Raw genomic sequence first — 24,814 nt, forward strand, 5'->3', positions numbered from 1 at the left:
AGGCCCCAAGATCCACTGAGGCCCAGTGTGCAGACATCACACACTTTCTGAAGAGTCAGTAGCTACTGACCTCCAAACTTCACGTGGCCTTCAGATTCGCTCAAGAACAGTGTGTAGAAAACTTAATGGAATGGGTTTTCACGGCCGAGCAGCTGCATCTAAGCCTTATATCACGATCACGTTACAAAGTGTCAAATGCAGTGGTGTAAAGCCACCACTGGACTCCAGGAAACATATCTCCACTGCTCTGGAGTGACAAGTCACACCTCTCCGTCTAGAGATCCAATACATGAGTCTGGGTCATTGTCTAACTTTTGTTGGGGGGCGGGGGTTATGGTACGGGGAGTTTTTCAGGAGTTGGGTTCTGGCCCTTAGTTTCAGTAAAAGGAACTCAATGCTTTGGCACTCCAAGAGAATTTGGACAATTTCATGCTCCTAACTTTGTGGGAACGGGCCCGTCCTGTTCCAACATGACTGTGCACCAGTGCACAAAGCAAGGCCCATAAAGACATGGACGAGCGAGTTTGCCGTGGACGGACTTGACCGGCCTCAACCCAAAAGAATTGAATTGGAATGAATCAGAGCTTAGACTGCGAATCAGGGCTCATCCAACATCAGTGTTTGGCCTCACAAATACACTTCTAGAAGAATAGTTAAATTCCCATAATCACACTCCTAAACCTTGTGGAAAACCGTCCCAGAAGAGCTGAAGCTGTTATAGCTGCCAGCATCATATTAAACCCTGCGGATTAACAACAGGAATCACACAAGTTCATGTGTGTGTGAAGTCAGTCAAGCAAACCTTTCGCCAACATACGTCATTAAATATATTTCACATCCAAGTTTGTTGGCAGCACTTGATTAGTGTTAGAGATTTGTTATTGTGAAGATCCTTTTTAAGATTTTACAACTGCCATCTTCAGTGTAAGTGTAAAGATTCTTTGTTCTTTAACTTTCACTTTGACGGTATCATAATAATCGCAAACACACACACACACACGTGAAAAGAGATTTCATACACTACCCCCACCCTCCCTTCGTGCAAAAACAATGTGTACTTCCCTGGAAAGGTTTTAGACAGATTAGATTTCATAATATTTGTGAGGGTTTTGACATCCAGAGATAGTTAAGGTAATAATAAGAAATGGGGGGGGGGGGCCTTCATTTCAGTAGAAATGTTAAGCAGGTGTCCAGAAATAGACAAGGGTTGATTCTCAGTGTAGGTATGAAATAAATCGTGACATTTATTTTATTTTTTTAAATAACACAACATCAATATACTCACAAATCTATAGCACTTTTCCACCACCCTTTAAAATCACTATTGATTGTAATTGTACATTTCCCCATGATGTACATATACTATAAATATTTATGGGAAATTTGTGAATATTAACCTGCAGATTACCAACAAATCTAATTGTATTTTTCTCTCCTGTAAATCTACTGGGTTTTCACTTGCCGCTTTTCCTTTAAACCCACTGTATTATGTGGTGAAACAAATGGACCACAGAAACATCTCACCCTTATTCACCCACTCTTTTGTTGAAATTTATTTTCCTTCTTGTGGCCATGGTTCCACCCAGAAAGACTGATACCTACCATGTTGTCTTTGCAACTCAGGGATGAGAAATTTGGTGATGTTGCTGGTTCCCATGAATTAGAGAACCTGCATTTGAACTGATTTAGGAGACCAGTGACTTCCTGTCTGGACGCTGATATACCTCTAATCCAGAAACAGAAGACATAAACACAAACCACTGATTATTCATTGCTTCTGTTTGATGAGATGCTCATGCTTTAAGTGGAAAATGGCAGAAGAGCATCACAGACTCATTGGATCCAGACTGACAGTTTTACTAGTTAATAACCACTTTTTTTGTTGTAGAAAACGTGGAATCGTTCAATGCTTTGTCTCCTGACTGGGACCAGGTCAGTGGGAGATTCCTCTGTCTGAGGCCAGTTATAAGGCTGCAGGGTGGAACGGCAAATACACTCATGCCCCTAAGCCAGGCTTTCTTAGTAATTTTATACTTGCTGTTTCTTGTCTACTCTTCTCTGAAGGCATTTCCAGGTTGGATTTCCTCACAAATGGGTCCCAAACATTAGATTATATTTTGGCAGATAGCCCTCTGTTTGCTTGCCCCAGCAAAACTGACTACCACTGCTGTCAAAAGAAAATCCATCTCCAAAATAGTAACTTTAAAAACAAGGGGGTGAGAGGGGGGATACACATTCCCCAGGATATTTATCACATGCTACAGACGTATAAACCCAGCAGAAGTCTCTGAACATTAGAAGAGCCTTAATTTAAAACAATTTTAAATCCAGACAGAAAACACTTATTTTAACAGGTTTACAGCTCAGATTAAAACACTGCTCACTTTTTGATCCGGTAACAGGTGCTCTACACACGTCTTCTCCAACCTTGATTCTCCAACCTTGAGTTTCCAACCTAGAATCAGCTCTAGGAAACCGAGTTATGCTCCTGTGGTCAGTGGAGCTGATAAAATGGACAGTGAGTGTAAGGCAATCCAGCAATCGTTCAGTGTATAATTAAGTTGTTGTTCATTCTGTGTAGCAGTGAAGCAGTGGGAGTGGACTTGGGATCTAAAACATCCAATATCAGTTCCTGAACTTGGTAATAATCTTGCAGCTTTGTGCAATCAAATCCTCACAGCAGATGCTCCAGTCAATCTGATATTGTATATGCAGCAAATTTCAGGTCTTTTGTGATAATGCAGTAGATCCTTTAAAGTAATAAAACATGCCCCGATATTTGGAGTTTATTAAAGTCGTAGCCAACCATGTGTAATTCCATTTGGCAGTGAGCTTAAATGAACGGCTCTGATCTTTCCCTATTAGCCTGACGTGCTTATGCACACACAGAGAGAGAAAGAGAGAGAGAGAGAGAGAGAGAGAGAGAGAGATGTAGTGGAGTATGAGCCAAATATGAATATCGGACAATCAAGAAATGAAAAGTTTTGGATTAAAACTTTTCCAGTCTGCAGAAGACTTTTCGTCTGCAACATAGCAGCCCCCACACACACAACCAATCTAAAGACATCAAAAGAACCCTTTTAAGTAACACATGGCCCCAACACCCCCCTTCTCTCTTTTAACTAACAGGAACTGTCGAGATAACTAACTTAAAGAGACAGGAACCTCAAACAAAGAAGAGAGCTTTTACGGCCCGTTTTTATGACAATGGCACCTAAATGTCTAATCCTTATCTTTCACGGAGATCAACAGATGTTCAAACCAAAGTGACCTCGAGTGAACTCCCGTGAACCAACAGCTGAAACACGGATTAACAACGACACCAAATGGACACTGGCGGAACTACACCTCGCTCGGAGTCGCCGCAAGACAATAGCGAAAATAGCCGATCTCTGAGTTATTTGTGTATAAACGAACGTATGAATGTCACTTTCTGTACCCTCAGATGAATGCCTACCTTCTAATGAAATGATGTATAATGCCGATTGTTTCTATTACAAAGATCAGTTTTGTCTCTGAATGAGAGAAAATGGATTAACGTTTTATTTTTCAGCGTATCATCACGAATTGGACGTGAACAATGTACTCAAGATGGGACCTTATGTAAATGTCTGATATTAATAGTCCAATGTACTCATTGTTATAGGTTGATAACAGGTATAAGAATTTTGATACGAGAAACTCATATTCCTTATGTATGAATCACAGAGTCAAAACCCCCTCCTCCTACTCTCTCTCTCTCTCTCTCTCCCTCACGAGAGTCACGTGAGTCTGGACTCGCGTCCAATCAGAAAGAGGACGCCTCCCATTAGGGCGTGACCGCGCCAGCCTTGAAAAGGACAAACAGTAAGACAGACAATGAGTTCGAAGTTTGAAGAGTCGCGAGGACTCTGCAGAAGTAACGGACCACGAAAGGAACTGGAAAAGAGAGGACGCCGACAACAAACAAAGGAACCCTCTCAGAGACTTCAGAAAAGCTTACGAGAGACGTCTCGAAATTAGCTAAGAGTATGAAGTTTAACTAATAAGTCGAATAATTTGAATATCTTTCTTTTCCTTTAATCTTGTTTATGTTTATTACCTATCGAAGTGTGATCTCACGAATGATCAAGGCGGGTGAAACTTATTTGTGGCCAAAGTAAGGTATCAACCGTTTGAGTAATCGATAACAGATATATTAACGTTATAAGCTGATTCCTGAAGACATCAATCCTGGAAAACTGAACAACGAGACTAGCTAATACTCTGAAAAAGCCTTTCCACTACGGTGGAAAACCAGCTACGCCTGTGAAAAACCGAAGAAGGGAAATCTCGATCGACGCAGCTCAGCTCGGAATCGAGGGTCTTCAAATCGACTGTAAAGAGATCCTCCATAAGCGGGCCTGCTTCTCACCACGTGGGAACGACGAGAACACCCCGGGACACGGAGATTAAACAACAGGACGCGACGGCTCGGTGAAACGGCGAACGAGTAAGCTAGCGTATTTAACACCTTTTCAGTAGCTGATGTCTAAACAAACCCTCTTTATAATTTACCATTTAATTAAACCTTAGTTAGTAACCTTAGTCACAAGTTAGAAGTGTCTAGCTCACCTTAAGGTCAAAATCAGTTCCCCCTGCCGGACACCGTGAGATTACAAGGTTGTGCTATGTTAACTAAATATCTTCTTTTTATTAATAAAACTCTCATTATTTGAAGTCACAGTGTTTGCAATTTATTCATTAGAATTTCTGAAAATCCTGAAGAACTCATTTAGCATGATTATTATTCATTCTCAAACTAATTATTAATGTTCTAATTGCTTAAACCAATTATAAATCTTAATTAATATCATTAAGTCAAATATCAGAGGTTGGAGGAGTTTGAATAAGGTCAAGGCTATAAAACAAATTATAAAATTATATATATATGTATCGGGGTGTATGACCAACATCCACTACATATAAAATATATATATTTTATTGGCGCCCACGCGAGGCCAGGAAATAGGCTTTTTAATGAGCAAACTGCAAAACACTGAATATCAGCTTGGGTTTATGAAATACTTTCCGCTGTTTGTGTTGCTGAATAACGATTGAGATTCAAAGCTTGATGTGGGTAATTTCGTGTTGTGTTTGTTACTGCTGAAAAACTGTTCTGTGATATATACCGGTTAGAAAATAAGCTTGGTTGTTTTTGAAAGAGCGCGGCTCTGCGCCATTTCGCATGCATTAAATTGAGGCCTGGGCACGTCTGAACTGCGCGAAATTCCGCTGTGAGACTTTGCCGTCGGATTCGACCTCCCGCCGCGAAATCCCGGCGAAGAGAGACCACCGAACCGAATACCCCCGTTCGTTTTAAACTGGGTCGCTACCAGCGTTAATAACGAGATCGCGCGCTAGGCGATTGGGAGGTTATTAAACAGCCGAAAATACGGCTTGTATGAAGAGCAGTCTGCTCTCGTCAGCTGTTCCAGTTAAACTGAAATCATATTCAGAAAGGAACGAACCCCTTCGAAGGGGCGGAGCTGAAACTAAGGAGGGAAATTCAAAACGCCCCCAAAACAGAGGAAGACAAATTCCCTCTTGTGGTATAAGTGCGTAATTGCAGGGAAAAATACTTCATAACTAGCGTCTATTGAAGCGTGTCCTCCCTTGCTCCTCCTTGTGGTCAAGTGGTGCTACCCTTGACGTTTGATTCCCGTACACCCTCTAGTGGTTGGGAGGTTGTCCGCCGAGACAACATAAGTGTTTAGCAGCCCTCTGGTGTTAAAAAGTTGTCATTACAGATGAAATTCTTTTAAAATACCTTAGTGTAAAATCTCTGTTCCCCTTTTAAAATTTTAATTTTTATTTTTTTGATAGAGTATCTGAGCGTTTAAAATCTTTATTCCAATTTAGATTTTAATCTGATAACACCCTCTAGTGTTGAAACTTCCCGCTACAGTGGAAATTCCCATTTGTGTTAGTGTATCTGCTGGTACCGTGTCTATTGGGACTCTCACCAGCGCCGACTGGTGTCCATTGCTGCTATTGCATTGTAACTTGCTTGTCGCCCTCTGGTGTCCTAGTCTGGTATTACAATTTAAGTTCAACTTAAATACTGAAGCTCGCTGTTGCCATTCAGACTTACCTTCAGTACCCTCTGGTGGAGAAAACTTGCTATCGCAATTGAAATTGTCGACCAGTTCACACTGATAAGACCTGGTATCACAGCTCTAGTGGCTGTCTCTAAACTCTGCACATCTGAATAATTACAAGTAAAGGCTTGGAAGCATAATAAGTTGATACAACTACAGCAGACAGTGTGCAGCAATTAGAGATTGACACTTTAACTTGATACCAGATCACAAACGCAGTTAAAAGAGAGAGTCTTTTAATCTCGCTATTCTTAATAATTCTGTAATTCGGAAAATTCTTTTACTTTCATAATTCCTTAATTGGAAATTATATCTAATAATAAAACTCACTTAATATTAAAATTCCTTCATCCAAATTTTTCGACAATTCTTTAATTCAAAATTTTTAATAATTTTAATTATTGAAAAGAAAAATTTTTTTTTTCTCTTTCTCTCTTCTTTTATTCACTCGCACATAGCAACTTTCACTCCACCCTCTCCTACTAACAGACTTCCCTTAGAGATTCACAAGTGAACTCTAACACCATACATACTAGCAGTTACTCTTAGAGCACTCGGTACAGGTGAATTTAGTTCAGATTTAGTTAGAAAAGGGATTAACGGAATTAATCCTAACTAAATAGAAGTAAGTTACACCTCGCAGTTAAAAACACAGCTAACATGGCAGAAGGGACTTTTTCTTCGGAAGTATATGTAGAAGGTTTGTGGGATGAGGCATTCTCTGTTCTGACCAGCATCACCAGTGATGTGATGCCTGGACTCGCAGAAACTGTGCAGAAAACCTCACAGGCCCATCGTGACCACATGGTGGCTAAGTGGGTAGAGAACCACTTAACCGACATCCTCAAGGGCAAGCCCCTAACTGAGGCCTTAGGTCAAATAGCCCTCCTCGCTGTAGTACAGCTCAGAGCCAGCGAACGTGAGCTTGACGTGTCACGGCGACAGCAGGCAAAGGTAGAGGCAGAGCTAAGTCGACTTCAAAGCGAAATAGCTGAAGGGAACACGCTGCCCCAGGTCACACCCAATGTGCCACCTAGTGCCGCTACAGAAAGACAAGGCCAACAGGAAGATAGTGAGGATCAGGAACCAGACTCAGGGACCGTAACCTTTAGAGCTGCTGCAGCACCTCCTCTGGTATCAACGGGTATTTCCCCCTCCCCTGTGTCTCCTGTCAGTCGTCCCTTACAACGCCCTGCTAGACCCAGAGCACTGCAACCCAGTGTCTGGTCCCCTCAACCTTTACCCTCTCATGGTCCCTCATACAAGGACCTAGATAAAATCGCGCGTAATATAACCCGCTTTGATCCCAAACCTGACGGTTCTAATGATATCTTTTCCTACCTAAAAGATATTGACTTCTACCTCCAAAGGTTCCCCGGGATCACCATAGATGACAGACTATATGTGATTAAACTGACCTCCAACCGAGACGTCAGTAACTTCATTGAACGTCAGCCAGACTATGTAAAAGCGCGATATGATGTGCTGTGCCAAGCATTGGAGGAAGAATTCTCCAATCACCTGTCACAGACCGGACTGGCCACTGCTTTGAACATAAAACAGCAACGCCAGGAATCCCCTCAGCAATATTATAATCGACTCAGACAGGCGTACTTCGGACCTAGAAATGACTCCGGAATGGAGGAAGAGTTAAATTTCAAATCACTATTTATCCAAAACCTCCATCCCCACACCAGTCACCAGTTGGGAGTCTCAGCTTGCCCTCGCACCCTGTCTAGCAGGCAGCTGCGTGATTTAGCACTCAGAGGTTTCCTCAAAACCCAACAAATTCCCAACAGGCGGTCCGAAACACCCCAAGTCTTCAATGTCGACTCCAGTTCCCCACATTTAGAGTTAGAAGGCGCCACCCAGGCCGATCCACCAAGATCCGCCCTGAACCCTTCCTCCACTCCGTGGACCAGTGAGGGCCCGAAACCTCATCCGCCCTCACACCAATACAAGCGCTACCCTCCTCGCAGGCCAGACAGAAATCATGACAAAGATTTCTGGAACCCTCGGGACAGGGCTGGGTATGGTCGTGACTATTACCCTGTAGAAAACCGCGGTGCGGGCCGTGGAAAACCATCACACCCCCATAAGGGATATGAGCGAACAGCTCCGAACCAGCTTTCTGATTCCTATAGAGAAAAGAAAGAGAAATACTGGTATCAAAATAAAGAAAATCACACTAAAAACAAGCTTAAAGGCACGGAACTCAGCTCTAAGGAGTTAGAGGACATCCGCCGAATGCTTGCAATGATTTGCAAAGAGAAAAAGAAAAAACCTGACGTTCTTTCTATCACCTCTTCGCGGTCTAACCCAAAGCCATCCTCTAACACCCCAGAAATGTTAGAAAGTTATGTAGGAGAAGTGACAAGCGAAGCTCCGTCTTCTAGCGCACCGTGCAATCTCCTCGTGACCCAAACAAACACTGAAAACCCGATGATACAGGGGGGTGACTCGCAACCACCCTCCAGTGCTGTTTTAGTTGTTCAGTTAGACGGTAAAGAAGGTTTAACGCCAAATGACCCTTCAGTCATTGAAGGCGACACACCCGTCCGACAATTCATGGGACACCTAACGGAAAAAGGGGTTGCACGCAAATCCTACTTGTCCACCATTGTGGAAAGAAGGCTAGTACATGAGGCCCTATTGGACACTGCATCAGATGTCACGCTCATGTCTTCCGCCTTGTTCCACCAGGTTCGAGCCATTGCGCGGCGTGAAAATCGCGAGATACAGCTCCAAAACTGTTCTCTTAAAATTCAGCCGTATTCACATGCAGGCCTCACTATCCAGTCTATGGCACTAATACACTTAGCCATTGGACCAATGACCTTAGTGCATCCAGTCCATGTGTCTCCTCTCGAAACAATTCCCTTCCTCATCGGCAAAGATCTCCTTAATCGCTTCGAACCACTGATTGACTTCAAAAGGTCAAAGATCTGGGCACAAGTGCGTGAGCCTTTACCCATCTGCACCCCACACCACCGGGAAGCTCAGTGTTGCCGTCTCGAAATCCGGCCTGAATCAATAGGAGATCCACCAAGTCAGATCCCTCACTTCGAGGAAGAGGAAACTGAGCCCATGGCAGCCACACCAGAGACAGCAGTCTCTCCCTGGCCCCCTAGTGCCATGTTAGAACAACGGAACACATTCCTGTGCACTTTCACACAGCCGTCCACAACAGACGCTCCAGGCCTTCCCATCGTGAATGGTCTCACAATGCAGGACTATCGTGTAGACAATGCAGTTCTGGCTCTATGGACCGACCAGTCCGCCATAAGCCAAACCCTCTTTAACACTCTGCGCCTCACTCAACCAAATATTCCTTTGGTGAGCAGTCCTTGTCGCTTTCCTCTTAACCTGGCATCAAAAGCAATGTCACCCACTGATGGAATTTGCGCTTTAACCGTCCAGTGGAACAAAAGGGTAATCACCCATTATTTCTTAGTCGTCCCTAACTTGCCGCACGACGTTTACATTGGAAGTGACTTCTTGGTGCGCCTCGACGTCCACGTAGACACCCTCAATAGTGTACTGTGGTCTTTGACTGATGTTTCAACGGAAACCTGGTCCTCTGATCTCAGCAACCTAGGCTCAGGACAAACTATTCCCGAGGTATGTCAGGTCACTAACCAAGGTGCACTTGTGGTACCTGCGAACGCAGCAAATGTACCCATCCGCTTAGTCATGCGACCTGGCCAACACTTAAGCCACGCGCATGCACTTTTCCAACCGTCACCTCAGTTCTTCGAACTAGGCCTCACCCTCGAAGCCACACCTTTGGTGGAGACGCGAGCAAGATCCACCTATCTATTCGTACGGAACGAAACCACTCAACCCTTGACGATCCCTCACTCATCTCCTCTGGGTTGGTTAGTCAGTACGAAATTCCATGACTTCGAGTTGCGAATTCCGATCATAGGACCAATGCCTGAATCCCTGCTTCTTGATCATGCAGAATCAAAGGTGTTCTACACTCATCCGACACGAGCTGTTGCTCTCTTCTCAGCTCTGGACATGAGTAATGATGCCATTTGCAGGATAGATCTCGCTGACGACAATCAAATGACGATCACGGTCCTTTCCATAGATTCATCCCCGGAATCCTCCCGGGAACCATCTCTTCTTCCCGAAGCGGGAGAAAACACTTCAAATCCGCGTACTTCGAAAGAACTATCTGACTCCGAATTTCGTATCCAAGTCGAACAAGTTCTAAAGGAGGCCGACGCCCTCCAAAGCAAAGAAGAACGTGAGAAACTCTGTGAAGTGCTCCTTAAATATCAAAAATCTTTTTCCAAAGATTCAACGGACTGTGGTCTCACTGACATTCATTCAGTACGTATTCCCACTCGTCCGGGAGCACCACCCACGTTTGTCCGCCAATACAAAATTCCGTTGGCATCCTATGAACCGGTACAAGAAATCATTGATGACTTGCTGGAAAAGGGCATAATTCGACCCTGTAACAGCACGTACTCGGCACCATTATGGCCCGTCATAAAACCAAATGGTAAATGGCGCTTAACCATCGACTATCGGAAACTAAATCAACAGGTTCCCTTGTCTCGATGGCCGATGACACAATTGGAGCAAGAGCTTCCCTCGGTCCGAAACGCTAAATACTTTTCCACCATCGATGTAGCCTCTGGCTTCTGGACCATCCCGGTGCAAGCAGAAGACCAACACAAGCTCGCTTTCACTTTCGCAAACCGACAGTACACATTCACTAGGTGCCCTTTTGGATATGCCAACTCACCCGCGGAGTTTAATATTTTCTTAAACAAAGCATGCCCTGATGCCCGCGAGCGAGGCACCCTCATATATGTGGACGACATACTCATGCGTAACCACTCCCTACAGGCACACATTGACGAGATTGATCATGTTCTTGACCAGCTTACAACAGCAGGTGCGAAAATATCACTCTCCAAATGTCAGTGGTGCAGAACAAAAGTGAATTACGTCGGTCTGCTCGTAAGCACTGATGGTGTTGAACCACAAGTGAGTCGAGTGCAAGGGGTAACAAACCTCGCAGCACCCACCAACCTTAAGGAACTCCGCAGTTTCTTAGGAGTATGCAACTACTCACGACAATTCATAGAGAACTATGCGGACCTAGCTCGTCCACTTTATGACCTCCTGAAAAAGGACACTCTTTTCACCTGGGGCGAAGCCCAGGAACACGCCATGCAGGCACTAAAATCGAAACTGTGCACGGCCCCATGCCTTGCCTATCCTGACAGTAGCAAAGAATTCTACCTAGAAGTAGGGTTCTCGAACCACTGTCTCAGCTCCGGTCTGTATCAATTACACGATAGAGACAAACGTGTCATAGCCTATGCTAGTAAAACTATGCTGGCTGCCGAAAACAAATACAGTGACTGCGAAAAAGCACTACTAGCAACAGTGTGGGCAGTCAAACATTTCTCCAACTACCTAGGTGGTCAGAAGGTGATTGTTGAAACTCATCATCAACCAGTCACTTTCCTAAACAGCCAACGAATTCGAGAGGGTGTAGTAACTAACGCTCGAGTAGCGTCATGGCTAATGGCTCTCCAAAGCTTTGACTTAGAGGTGCGTTACGCGCAAAACTACAAGAGCCCCCTAGGCACAGGCCTTGCTTCCTGCAGGCGATGCGAAGGAAACATTCCTTCCCAAGTGCCACAAACTCCAGAAACCCTCTTACCCACCGTGGCTAACCACCACTATTTCGATCCTAACACATGCAAAGACCTTGTCACTGCGTATGTAGATGGTTGTTCGTTCCGCCGAGAACACACCCTGATGGCAGGGGTGGGTATTATCGGAATAAACGGATGGCCTCACGAACCCCTAAGTTTCAAATTGGGTGCTCAGTCCTCCCAATATGCTGAAATAGCAGGAATTCTTATCACAATCCAGTCTGCAGTCCAGAAAAGCATAAAAACGTTGGTGATCTGCACAGACTCCAACTACGCGCGCCTAAGCTTCACATGCCACTTGAGACTGTGGAAAACCAACAACTACACCACGTCAAACAAAAAGCCAGTTAAACACAAAGAGCTTTTCGCGGCATGCGAACACTTGGTAGACACACATGACCTGCAGATCTACTGGAAGAAAGTGAAGGGTCACTCCCGAGTCCCGGGAGATGACAAAGAATTCAATGATCAAGCAGATAGCTTAGCCAAGCAAGGGGCCCGCGAAGGCACATCGTGGACATTCGATCCCTCCCTTTTTCCAAACCCACCCGACATCGAAGTCCTAGCTGTCACACGGTCTCGAACTGTAACAAAGGCGTCGCCCGACAATGCCAAAACTACCATTGTCTCTATTAACCCTGCTTTTTCGGACGCTGACTTAGTTACTCTCCAAGCTCGAGACCCATCCATTTCTAAAATGCTTAGCCATGTCTCTGACCCATCTACTAATCCCATCGCAGCACAAGACCTTGACACCATACCAGGCCTTAAAGACCTATACGGCGCCAAAGCGTCCCTCCAAGTCGTCAAAGGCTTGCTAATTCATGCCACTGACTCGCACACTTCACCTACGTTCGTGGTTCCTCAGTGCCACAGGGGGGTGATGCTGATGCACGCCCATGACTCCCCATCTGCGGGACACAAAGGGGTCAAAGCAACACACCATGCGCTCAAGCAGGTGGCATATTGGCCCCACATGGTAAAAGATGTGGCTGACTACATTAAAGGCTGTCTGGTATGTTGCCAATTTCAACCCTCGAATCCTCTTCATAGAGCCCCCTTGCAAAAGAAAGGAGTATCCTTCCCTTGGTCAAACCTCCAGATAGACTGGGTTGGACCACTCACTCGAACAGTAAGAGGTAACAAGTACTTCCTCACAGTCACGTGTGCATTCACTAAATGGGTAGAATGCCTCCCCGCACCGAATGACACAGCACTAACCACTGCATACTTACTGATGAACCATGTCTTCTCACGGTTTGGCCTACCCAGCCGTGTCGACTCTGACAGAGGGACACATTTCACAGCTGAGGTCATGCAGCAGCTCTGGCAACTCTTAGGAGTAAAAGCCAGCCTTCACATTAGCTACCATCCTCAAAGCTCAGGTCAGGTAGAGCGAGCCAACCGAACTGTTGTTAGCATACTGAAAAAGTACGTAGCAGCAAACCAACGAGACTGGGATGTCAAACTTCCCCTCGTACTGATGGCCATACGGGCGACCCCACACGACGCGGTCGGGGTCTCACCCTTTGAGTTGATGACAGGGAGACAAATGACTCTGCCTCTACATCTGTTATATCAGCCAGGTGAAGCTAGCATAGCCGTAGCCTACACCACTCATCAGTATATGGAGGACCTACAGAAACACCTCAAAGCTACTTTCGCCTTTGCCCAGCAGAAACTGGAAAGAAGTGCAGAAGGTCGCAAAGCGTACTATGATCACAAAGCATCCCACGACGAACTCCAAATAGGGGACAAGGTATGGTACTACATCTTTGTCCAACCTGTTGGAAGGTCGCGAAAAACAGGGGGGAATTTGGCCCGCAAATTCCTACCCCGATGGTCCGGTCCCTATAAGATAACGGACAAACTGTCCCCCGTTGTTTACAGGATCAAAATAAACAAAGCTCGGGGCAGTACCGAATTCAAATGGGTCCACCGCAACCAAATCCGACCACACACAACCCCCATGGGACTTGTAGGGGATACTAACGCTTGTGTTAGATCGTAAACGACAGAACCAAAGGCAGGAAGGGTGTTAGTTAACAAACAACTATAACCTTCTACTCACACCTTAGTTCTCCTATCCCTTTTCCCTTTTTCTCTCACTCTTTAACAGGCAACGAGCTTCTAACCAGACTGAGGACACTCAGGGTGCAAGACCCTAGTCCCTCATCGTCAATTATTATAGAGTGCTTACCCTAGGAAAATTTTATCAAAAGGGGGGTACCGTGAAAAATTTTATAATTTGTCTAAACGACTCGCCATAAATACCCTAAATCTAACCATGAGCATCTCTTCCGGTAGGATGGCCCCGCTGCTCATTCTCCTGATCGTCGGCTCCCTAGGAACCGCCGTGCTCCCTGAAGTGATTGAACCAGGTCCTGACTCAGGAATAATACTGAAAGACCAGCCGGGACTGCTAATCACTAATTGCCGCCTCCATACCCAGAGAGTATTTATACGGTTGAATCCCGCCGAAGCGTGTAGCAAAAACCTACCGATAACCACGCTGCAGACTGGCCGGAATGGAGTTAGATGGACTGAGGAAGCTATCAGCCATGCTGAAGCCGACGTAACTCACATGCTCCGCCAGTTACAAAAGTTTACCGTAACGCAATCAGAACTAAATGGTTTTAATAAACGACCTAAACGCTTCATAGGCGGATTGTTAATGGCAGCTGCAACTGTGAGATCACTACTGAGTCTCGGAACGTCCGCCGTCAATGCCGTCAATGTAGCCACTGTTAAACGTCAAGTAGGGGAATTGCAAGCGGAAATTCCGAACATTAAAACCCAATTAGACAAACAACAGCAGCACCTGCAAACCATTGGGCAAACCCTACGTGGCACCGTCGTAGTGCTCAACGCTCACAGTGTCGCTTTGAACAAAACGCTCCAGACGGTTAACTCCATGCTTTCAGTAGTACAACTTGACCTTGCCCACATCCAGCTTGTGAATATGTTATTGTCTGATATGCTACAAGAAATCAGCTCCTCTGTAGATAGCCTAGCCATGGGGAGAATCCCTCCCTACTTGGTGCCCCTATCCTTAGTACAGGAGATTTTATCCACAGCAACTCGAGAAGTAGTTACTGATCTCCAGGCCCACCTAGCCTATACCTTAGGTAGCGCCATCCCAATTTATGTTAATCCTCAAGACCGAGAATTAGCATTCATTACTAACCTTCCCATAATGGCGCCTGAGAACATATACCGTTTGAAAGATGTTGTCAACGTTGGTTTCTGGCAAGATTCTGCCTACGTTCGTGTGAAAACAACATCTCTTGTAGCATACCAAGACGATAACCCTGACCTATATCTGGTACCCAATTTGCTTATGTGCACACTCACTAAAGACATTCACTACTTGTGCCCTAGCAAACCTTTCATTCGTGACAGCGCAAATGGGATCTGTGGCCTTAAGCCTATGATGAGTAATACTCAATGCCCGGTAGTCGTCACGCCCCGACGTTTGGTAACCAGTACTCAAGCTGAAATTGTTGGAAATCGTTGGTTGGTTAACACCCCCTTTAGAGAGGCCCTACTAACCTATGATCAACATGACACCTCAGAAAGGGTACTCCTTCCTAGCCAAACCTTCTGGGTAGACGTCCCCGTAAACGCAATCTTACATGTAGGAGACCTGGCCCTGTATCACCTAAACCCTGACCAATATGAGAGCGACATAGAAATCTCAGAGTTCTTCTCCAAACACACCATCGAGCTAGATACTAAAACCCTAACTCGCCTAGAATATGAGGGGACCCAAGTCATTGACCTGACCCCCATAGATAACACTCTTAGAGAACTGTCGTCTCAACCCCTATGGCCAGTTCAGCCTGTCACCTATGCATGGTCCACCCCGGACACCTTACTAGTTACCCTGGTAGGATTAGGATATCTTTTGACCTTTGGTATAGCTTGGTTCTATTTCAAACGCACTCGAGCCCTCCAGAGCAGGTTAGAAACTTGGTCTAATAAAATGGTCAAATTCGTTAGACATAAGAGAGCCCAGAGAGGTGAACCCCCAAGTTTTAGATATGAAGCCGAAGGCCATGTCGAAGAATCAGCTCTCGAGGTTGCGTTTGAACAAGACCTGCCCCTAAATAATTAGGATCCCTTCAGCATGCAAACATACACATTCCATATACACCCATACACTAATAGGAATACATCAGCTCTGGAAATGTGTTTGAATATGCTTGCTGACCTCACCTTCCTCCACAGCAAAAGTTCTTTTCAGCTCCATGATCCCTGACGAACCATAAAACTGAAAAGAAAGGGGGGAATGTAGTGGAGTATGAGCCAAATATGAATATCGGACAATCAAGAAATGAAAAGTTTTGGATTAAAACTTTTCCAGTCTGCAGAAGACTTTTCGTCTGCAACATAGCAGCCCCCACACACACAACCAATCTAAAGACATCAAAAGAACCCTTTTAAGTAACACATGGCCCCAACACCCCCCTTCTCTCTTTTAACTAACAGGAACTGTCGAGATAACTAACTTAAAGAGACAGGAACCTCAAACAAAGAAGAGAGCTTTTACGGCCCGTTTTTATGACAATGGCACCTAAATGTCTAATCCTTATCTTTCACGGAGATCAACAGATGTTCAAACCAAAGTGACCTCGAGTGAACTCCCGTGAACCAACAGCTGAAACACGGATTAACAACGACACCAAATGGACACTGGCGGAACTACACCTCGCTCGGAGTCGCCGCAAGACAATAGCGAAAATAGCCGATCTCTGAGTTATTTGTGTATAAACGAACGTATGAATGTCACTTTCTGTACCCTCAGATGAATGCCTACCTTCTAATGAAATGATGTATAATGCCGATTGTTTCTATTACAAAGATCAGTTTTGTCTCTGAATGAGAGAAAATGGATTAACGTTTTATTTTTCAGCGTATCATCACGAATTGGACGTGAACAATGTACTCAAGATGGGACCTTATGTAAATGTCTGATATTAATAGTCCAATGTACTCATTGTTATAGGTTGATAACAGGTATAAGAATTTTGATACGAGAAACTCATATTCCTTATGTATGAATCACAGAGTCAAAACCCCCTCCTCCTACTCTCTCTCTCTCTCTCTCTCCCTCACGAGAGTCACGTGAGTCTGGACTCGCGTCCAATCAGAAAGAGGACGCCTCCCATTAGGGCGTGACCGCGCCAGCCTTGAAAAGGACAAACAGTAAGACAGACAATGAGTTCGAAGTTTGAAGAGTCGCGAGGACTCTGCAGAAGTAACGGACCACGAAAGGAACTGGAAAAAAAAGGACGCCGACAACAAACAAAGGAACCCTCTCAGAGACTTCAGAAAAGCTTACGAGAGACGTCTCGAAATTAGCTAAGAGTATGAAGTTTAACTAATAAGTCGAATAATTTGAATATCTTTCTTTTCCTTTAATCTTGTTTATGTTTATTACCTATCGAAGTGTGATCTCACGAATGATCAAGGCGGGTGAAACTTATTTGTGGCCAAAGTAAGGTATCAACCGTTTGAGTAATCGATAACAGATATATTAACGTTATAAGCTGATTCCTGAAGACATCAATCCTGGAAAACTGAACAACGAGACTAGCTAATACTCTGAAAAAGCCTTTCCACTACGGTGGAAAACCAGCTACGCCTGTGAAAAACCGAAGAAGGGAAATCTCGATCGACGCAGCTCAGCTCGGAATCGAGGGTCTTCAAATCGACTGTAAAGAGATCCTCCATAAGCGGGCCTGCTTCTCACCACGTGGGAACGACGAGAACACCCCGGGACACGGAGATTAAACAACAGGACGCGACGGCTCGGTGAAACGGCGAACGAGTAAGCTAGCGTATTTAACACCTTTTCAGTAGCTGATGTCTAAACAAACCCTCTTTATAATTTACCATTTAATTAAACCTTAGTTAGTAACCTTAGTCACAAGTTAGAAGTGTCTAGCTCACCTTAAGGTCAAAATCAGTTCCCCCTGCCGGACACCGTGAGATTACAAGGTTGTGCTATGTTAACTAAATATCTTCTTTTTATTAATAAAACTCTCATTATTTGAAGTCACAGTGTTTGCAATTTATTCATTAGAATTTCTGAAAATCCTGAAGAACTCATTTAGCATGATTATTATTCATTCTCAAACTAATTATTAATGTTCTAATTGCTTAAACCAATTATAAATCTTAATTAATATCATTAAGTCAAATATCAGAGGTTGGAGGAGTTTGAATAAGGTCAAGGCTATAAAACAAATTATAAAATTATATATATATGTATCGGGGTGTATGACCAACATCCACTACAGAGAGAAAATGAATACCCTTTGGCAACATTTTATCAAAAAAAAGAAAGAAAAAAAAAAACACAGGTTAGCTTGAAGTGGCCTAGCTCGCTAACACGCTGTATTTGAAGTCATCTATGTAAATGACAAGTTGACAATTGAAGGCACAAGAATTTCATACCAAGCAGCAGTCAAGTATTACTACAACCCACCGTTTCTGCTGTTATAAACAAAGTTAGCATTAGCCTAACAGCTAACTCAATATGCATAAATGTCAGTTCCAGAAGCAGCCACAGTCCCTGAAGGAGTGGACACCTCTTTCTTTTCTGAAACTGCAAAACATGAGACAAGATGAGCTCTGCAAATTACTCTCACTCTCTTGCTTTATCACCTGCACTTAAGGTAAAGAAGAGAGGGCCTTGTGAGGACTTTATCAGTTAACTTCCAAATACTCCCTGGCTGACTCTGACTCCTGTCATTGACTTGGACACCAATCAGTGAAGAACAGGGAATGTTTCTGACCATCTCTGAGATCCTCTAAAAGCAGAGTGGAAATTAATTCCTCCCAAAAATAAATGAAACATAACTCTACAATCAATCTTTAAATGAAAAGCTTTTCAGTGCTGGCTCACAGTGAAAGTCTTCCTATTTTTAGTTGCGTTCTGAGATGAGAATCTTGCTGCAAACGGTGGCTTGCAAGGTGAGAAGATAAGATCAAACATTTTCATGTCTGTGAAAGTTTGGAATAGAACCCAAATATGATTCTCTGTCTGTTAGCGCTTATCTAGTTCAGGGTCGCAGTGGGTCCGGAGCATAACCAGAATTACTAGGTACAAGGCGGGAACAAACCCTGCAGGGGGCAGCAGACCTTCACAGGGCAACACACACCCCATCCCCCCGGAAACTTGAGTCACCAATCCACCTACCTTGTGTTTTTGGACTGTGGGAGGATACCCACACAGACACAGGGAGAGCACACCTCACAGATACTCATCCGGTATCACACTTCAGCCTGGAAAGTTTGTTTTCAGTCTCTGAAAATAACCACAACCCTGAGCAGGATTAAGCAGAAGAGATGGAAAAAGCATTGCCTATAGAACTGGACGCTCTGAAACTGCTTCAAATGAAAACAACTTCAACTCGCTCAATGCCCAGGACCGAATAGAGGGATACAAGGCCTCCACTGCAGCAAAGATCGCTTTCTAGTTTTAAAATAATTTGGACTGGAGTGTGTGATAGAAAACTAATCTCATAATCAGCACCTGACCACACTTTTCCACTACATTTCTCATATCAGTTTAGTGGAATGTCATCAAATCCTCACAGTAATGTTTCAACATCTAATCTTTGAGAGTAGAGGCTGTTACTAAAGAATAAAGGAAAACACTCCCCATTTATACCTTTTATTTCAGGAGAAATGTTGGAGGAGTCTCTAGAGAACCAGAAAATCCAAAGCCATCAAGCTCTTTATAATGCAAGTGTTAGAGTTAAACACAAAAAAAAAAAAAGATTGAAATGCATATTCCCAGAAATGTGCAACATGAAAATATGCAATCCCTCCTGCCAAATATTCATTCATTATCTGTAGCCCTTATCCAGTTCAGGGTCGCAGTGGGTCCAAAGCCTACCTGGAATCATTGGGCGCAAGGCAGGAATACACCCTGGAGGGGGCGCCAGTCCTTCACAGGGTAACACACACACACACTTTAATTGCCAATCCACCTACCAACGTGTTTTTGGACTGTGGGAGGATACTGGAGCACCCGGAGGAAACCCATGCGGACACAGGGAGAACACGCCACACTCCTCACAGACAGTCACCCGGAGGAAACCCACACAGACACAGGGAGAACACGCCACACTCCTCAAACAGTCACCCGGAGGAAACCCACACAGACACAGGGAGAACACGCCACACTCCTCAGACAGTCACCCGGAGCAGGAATCGAACCCACAACCTCCAGGCCCCTGGAGCTGTGTGATTGCCACACTAACCTGCTGCGCCAAAATTATTTTCAAAACATCTTAAAATTAAGCGTTTGAGAAAACATCCAGAATTTTAGCCCCATAACAAACCCCACAGCATTATTAAACCCACATTAAGTCGCCCTGAGAAGAGTCACAAAACACACCAAAAGAACATTTCCCTCATTTTATTTTCTTGTGGTTTTATCTACTGTTTTCAAACATTTCTCCCATGATTTAACCTGCCACTGTTTACTCTACCCCAGCCAACACTTTGCACGCAGTAAGCACAGGCATGTGTTCAGATGCTCAGCCATGGGAATCCATCTCATGATGCTCAGGAGACCCTTTCATGCCAGTGTTGCTTCCAAAGGCATTTTGGACGACTTTTACATGCTGTTTCTCTATTCTGCAGGGCCACTATGTGTACTGCTCCCCAGCATTTAACATTAACCATAACAGGGCAGCTATCCGGAGCTGAACAGTGGCCACTTAGAGGATGATGATAAACCCAAAAGCAGACAGATACAACTCTGCAAGCAGTGGGTCTGGAACCAGGTCAGCTGTGGTGAGGAGCAACAGCTTCTCAAAGAGCTATAAAAGGAACTTACGGTGCTTGTGATTAAGGTGTTTAAAAGAGGGTGGAAGTGAACTCTTAAAATGAATAAGTATAGGAGGAAATGTCTTAAGTGTCTTCAATAAAAAGTCTTACAAAAAAGGGAGACAAACAAAGGAAACGAGAAAGAAACTAAAGCAGCTCATGGTTCAAACCCCTGTGAGAGACTGAAAAACTGAGGCTCAAGCAGAGGACAAGGAAGGTACAAAGTAAGGTGGTTGATTTAGAAAGTGATGGGAAAATGTGAACAAAGGAAAGCAAAAGCAAGAAATAAAAAAATAAAAATAAAAGTACCCAAACATGTTTATGAGAAGCAGAGAGGAGAAATACTCCCGTAAAAGTATATATTTAAATGATTATTTTTTTAAGTAATGTGAAAAGGAAAAGGCAAGTCAGTGGCATATACAGCACCAACAGGACAGTGTTCTCCAGTGAGAAACACTAAAGAAAGCAAAAGCTTCTTTTGGAGGAAATACCAATTACCAGCACAGTCTGGTTCTGACAAACTCAAGACTCTACACAGAAGACGCTGACTGAAGGCTTAATAAAGGGTAAGCCACAGCTGTTGTCATTTGGGCTGATTACCACACGACATGAGGTGTGGTAGCCCCCTGTTGGTGGGAGGACCATGGTGCAGGTGACCCCTTACATTAACAGCACTTATATTTGACTGGGGCACTTCTAGCAGAGCAGAAAATTCCCTTTGGCAGTGCTACATTTAAATGCATGCTACTTTTAAGCTTTATTCATTCATTCATTCATTGTCTGTAACCCTTATCCAGTTCAGGGTCGTGGTGGGTCCAGAGCCTACCTGGAATCATTGGGCACAAGGCGAGAACACACCCTGGAGGGGGCGCTGGTCCTTCACAGGGCTTTATTTAATTTTAAGTATATAAATCAATTTATGAGAGGTACAAAGCAGAGGACAAGGAAGGTACAAAGTAAGGTGGTTGATTTAGAAAGTGATGGGAAAATGTGAACAAAGGAAAGCAAAAGCAAGAAACTAGTAACTGGAAGAGAAGGCTGCTGTCTATAAAGGAAGCCCTCTGGATAAACTCGTCAAAAGGGAAAATAAAATCACCCAAACATATATGGAAAGGAAAGCTTTTGCTTTCCTTTGTTCATATTTTCCCATCATTTTCTAAATCAACCACCTTACTTTGTACCTCTCTGTTCCACCCGCACAGAGACCATGGCCGTCCTCATCAATGGCGTGGAGGTTGAGAGAGTGGAGCACTTCAAGTTCCTGGGAGTACACATCTCTGCTGACCTCACATGGGCCTTCAACACCCAACAACTAGTGCGGAAGGCACACTCTACTTCCTCAGGAAGCTGAAGCACTCCTCCCTCCCTCAACACATGCTGGTGAACTTATATGGAGCCACCATTGAGAGCATCCTGACATACTGCTGCACAGTCTGGTTCACCAGTTGCACAGTACAGGACAGGAGAGACCTGCAGCGAGTGGTGAGAGGGGTGGAAAAATCATAGGAACTTTACTACCCCCCCTCAGTGATATTTACAACAGCCGACTCCAGAAAAAGGCTACCAGCATTTCAATGGACATCACTCACCCTGGATACACTCTGTTTCCCCCCTCCCCTCCAAAAAGAGATTCAGACAATTAAAAGCAAAAACAAACAGGTTGAAACACAGGCTGTGGAAGCTATCAACCCATCAGCCATCAAGCCATCAACCCCCTACCTTAACCAACCCATCCTGATTGACAATCATTAGAATCAACAGACAACCACCCATTCTAATGGACACGAAATTGCACACGGAACTTTTAAATAAAGCCTGTGTATATATTCTGTGTTAATGCTCTGAACAATCTGCTATTTTGCACATGTATAGATTTTATATTTTAACTGCTGCCTGAGAGAGGATGCTAAAACTGTATTTCACTGTTGTAGCACTGTTCTGAACATTGTTTTCTCAGTGACAATAAAAGCTATTCTATTCTATGAAACCCACATAGACATGGACTCCACAAGACCTCTTAGTGTCCTGCATTATCTGGCTCCACAATGTTAGCAGCAGCTCCTTTAAAGGAACACTATGTAAGATTTTTACTATAAATCTACAGCTTCGAAATCATCATGATGCTCCACTGACCTGTAAAAGTTAGATTAGGGCCTCTGACATTGCTACTGCAGGTTAAGCACTGCTGGAACTGCACTATGTAAATTCTGAAAGAGGGTAGGAAACCCCACACCCACCTCCCTTTTACTGCCCCTTGATTTCAGCACAGTGCTGTAAAATTAATTACACACTGCAACTGAAGGGGGACCCCATGAGCAAGTCAACCCAATCTTACCTACTGTTACTTTAAGTCTTGTAAGTTGCCAAAACTCTGACATGTTCCACATATTTTGCAATGCATCATGGTGTATTTTCCTGCCAAGAAGAGGTGCACTTGGTCTGAAGCAATGTTTAGATAGATGCTAAAAGTAAAAGTAGCATTCACAAGAATGCCATCACTCCATGTTTTTTAGCAGAACATTGCCCAGAGCACTGCCTGTGTCGACTTGAATTGTTGCAGTAGTGCATCCTGGTAACACCTGGTAAGTGATGTCAGGTAAGTGATGTACATGCGCTCATCCATACACATAGTTTAAATGAAAATAAGTGATTTTGGCAGTGGATAGGGGTTAGCACAAGAGTACACACTGGTCTGCAGCTACTGAGCCATATATAAAACATTTACCAGACTTAACTGGAGTTCAGTAGTTTGACCAGAGGAGGATGGGTCCCCCTTGCCACTGACGTTCATAGGGTCTTTCTGATTCACACCGTTATCTGTTCTGATACCAGTTCTGTAAAGCGACTTTGTGAATTCAGTTGTAAACAGAGCCAGTTGTAAATATTGTGACCTTTGTGTTAAATACGTAACCTGAAGATAATCTGAAAGTGAATGTAGTTCAGGAAAAAAAACCCTGAAGTCAAAAGATAGCTATCATGTCAGGACCCGTTCAGTCTGTTTATTAAATTATTGCTGTATACACATGCCAGATAAGCCATTCACATCCTGTTATTTCTTGTCGTGTCTGAATTCTTTACAAACTTAATTTGTTCTTTATGTCAGGGAACAGGCTGCTTTTGTTTTCCAGCAATTTGGTGGAAGCAAGCATCTGTGTCATAACTTTTATTTATTGGTATCTGTACTTGGTAAAGCCAGTTCTGTCTTAACAGTTCATGTGAAAATACCTTCTAGGAGGACTGGCCCATTTTAGTAAAACGACTGAAAGGTCACTAAAATAATCCACCTAGGAATATTGCAGTAAAAGTCCAAAATCACGGCCTGAAGAACTGCAGGTGGTGCCCTTCATTCTGATCCTTATCCTAATCATGTTAACGGAAGTAATGCCAATGTTATAGGATTGCATTGGAGCCAAGCTGGGAAATGAACCCCAGTACTCTGCATGGTGTGTTACCCACTAGTAGTGGTGGCATAGTGGTGTAGTTACCCACTACGCTATACAACTTACCTAAGCCATAACATGCGTAGGTTGATTTAGCACAATCCCACCAGGCTTTCTTTACAAGAACTTATTTAAACAGTACTGAACATTTCTTACTGATGCATGTTTATCTACAGCACTTCCTAGAAAACAAAATAAAGACTCATTCATTATGTGTAACCCTTATCCAGTTCAGGGTTGCAGTGGGTCCAGAGTCTACCCGGAATCATTGGGTGCAAGACAGGAACACACCCTGGAGGGGGCGCCAGTCCTTCACAGGGCAACACACACACTCACAGACACTTTTGAGTTGCCAATCCACCTACCAACGTGTGTTTTAGGAACGTGGGAGGAAACTGGAGCACCCGGAGGAAACCCACGAAACACACCACACTCCTCAAAGACAGTCACCCAGAGCGGGAATCGAACCCACAACCTTCAGGTCCCTGGAGCTGTGTGACTGTGACACTATCTGCTGCGCCACCATGCCGCCCTAAAATAAATACTGATAATTGGAATAAAGTTTTATAAACATTATTAAAGATTTATGTCAGCTGCAACTAAAGGGTTTTGTGGGTGTCATTGAAACACATTGAATCATATTTCCAAACCATGAGAGACACAGGCAATACAATTGAGTTCTTTCATTCCAAAATAAATCAGTACATCACCAAAGTCTGAA

General features: G+C 44.0%; 1 protein-coding gene across 1 annotated transcript in view; it reads right to left on the reverse strand.

Moving 5' to 3' along the window:
- Positions 1–21,175, reverse strand: part of iqck (IQ motif containing K) — a 35,561-nt gene extending 14,386 nt beyond the window's left edge. The window contains exon 1 of the mRNA XM_066642887.1: positions 21,152–21,175. The gene's annotated coding sequence lies outside the window, so the exon portion shown is untranslated. The remainder of the gene's footprint in view (positions 1–21,151) is intronic.
- Between the last annotated feature and the right edge of the window lie 3,639 nt (positions 21,176–24,814).

This window comes from Hoplias malabaricus, chromosome 13 (genome assembly GCF_029633855.1).
Source record: "Hoplias malabaricus isolate fHopMal1 chromosome 13, fHopMal1.hap1, whole genome shotgun sequence".
Lineage (NCBI taxonomy): Eukaryota > Metazoa > Chordata > Actinopteri > Characiformes > Erythrinidae > Hoplias > Hoplias malabaricus.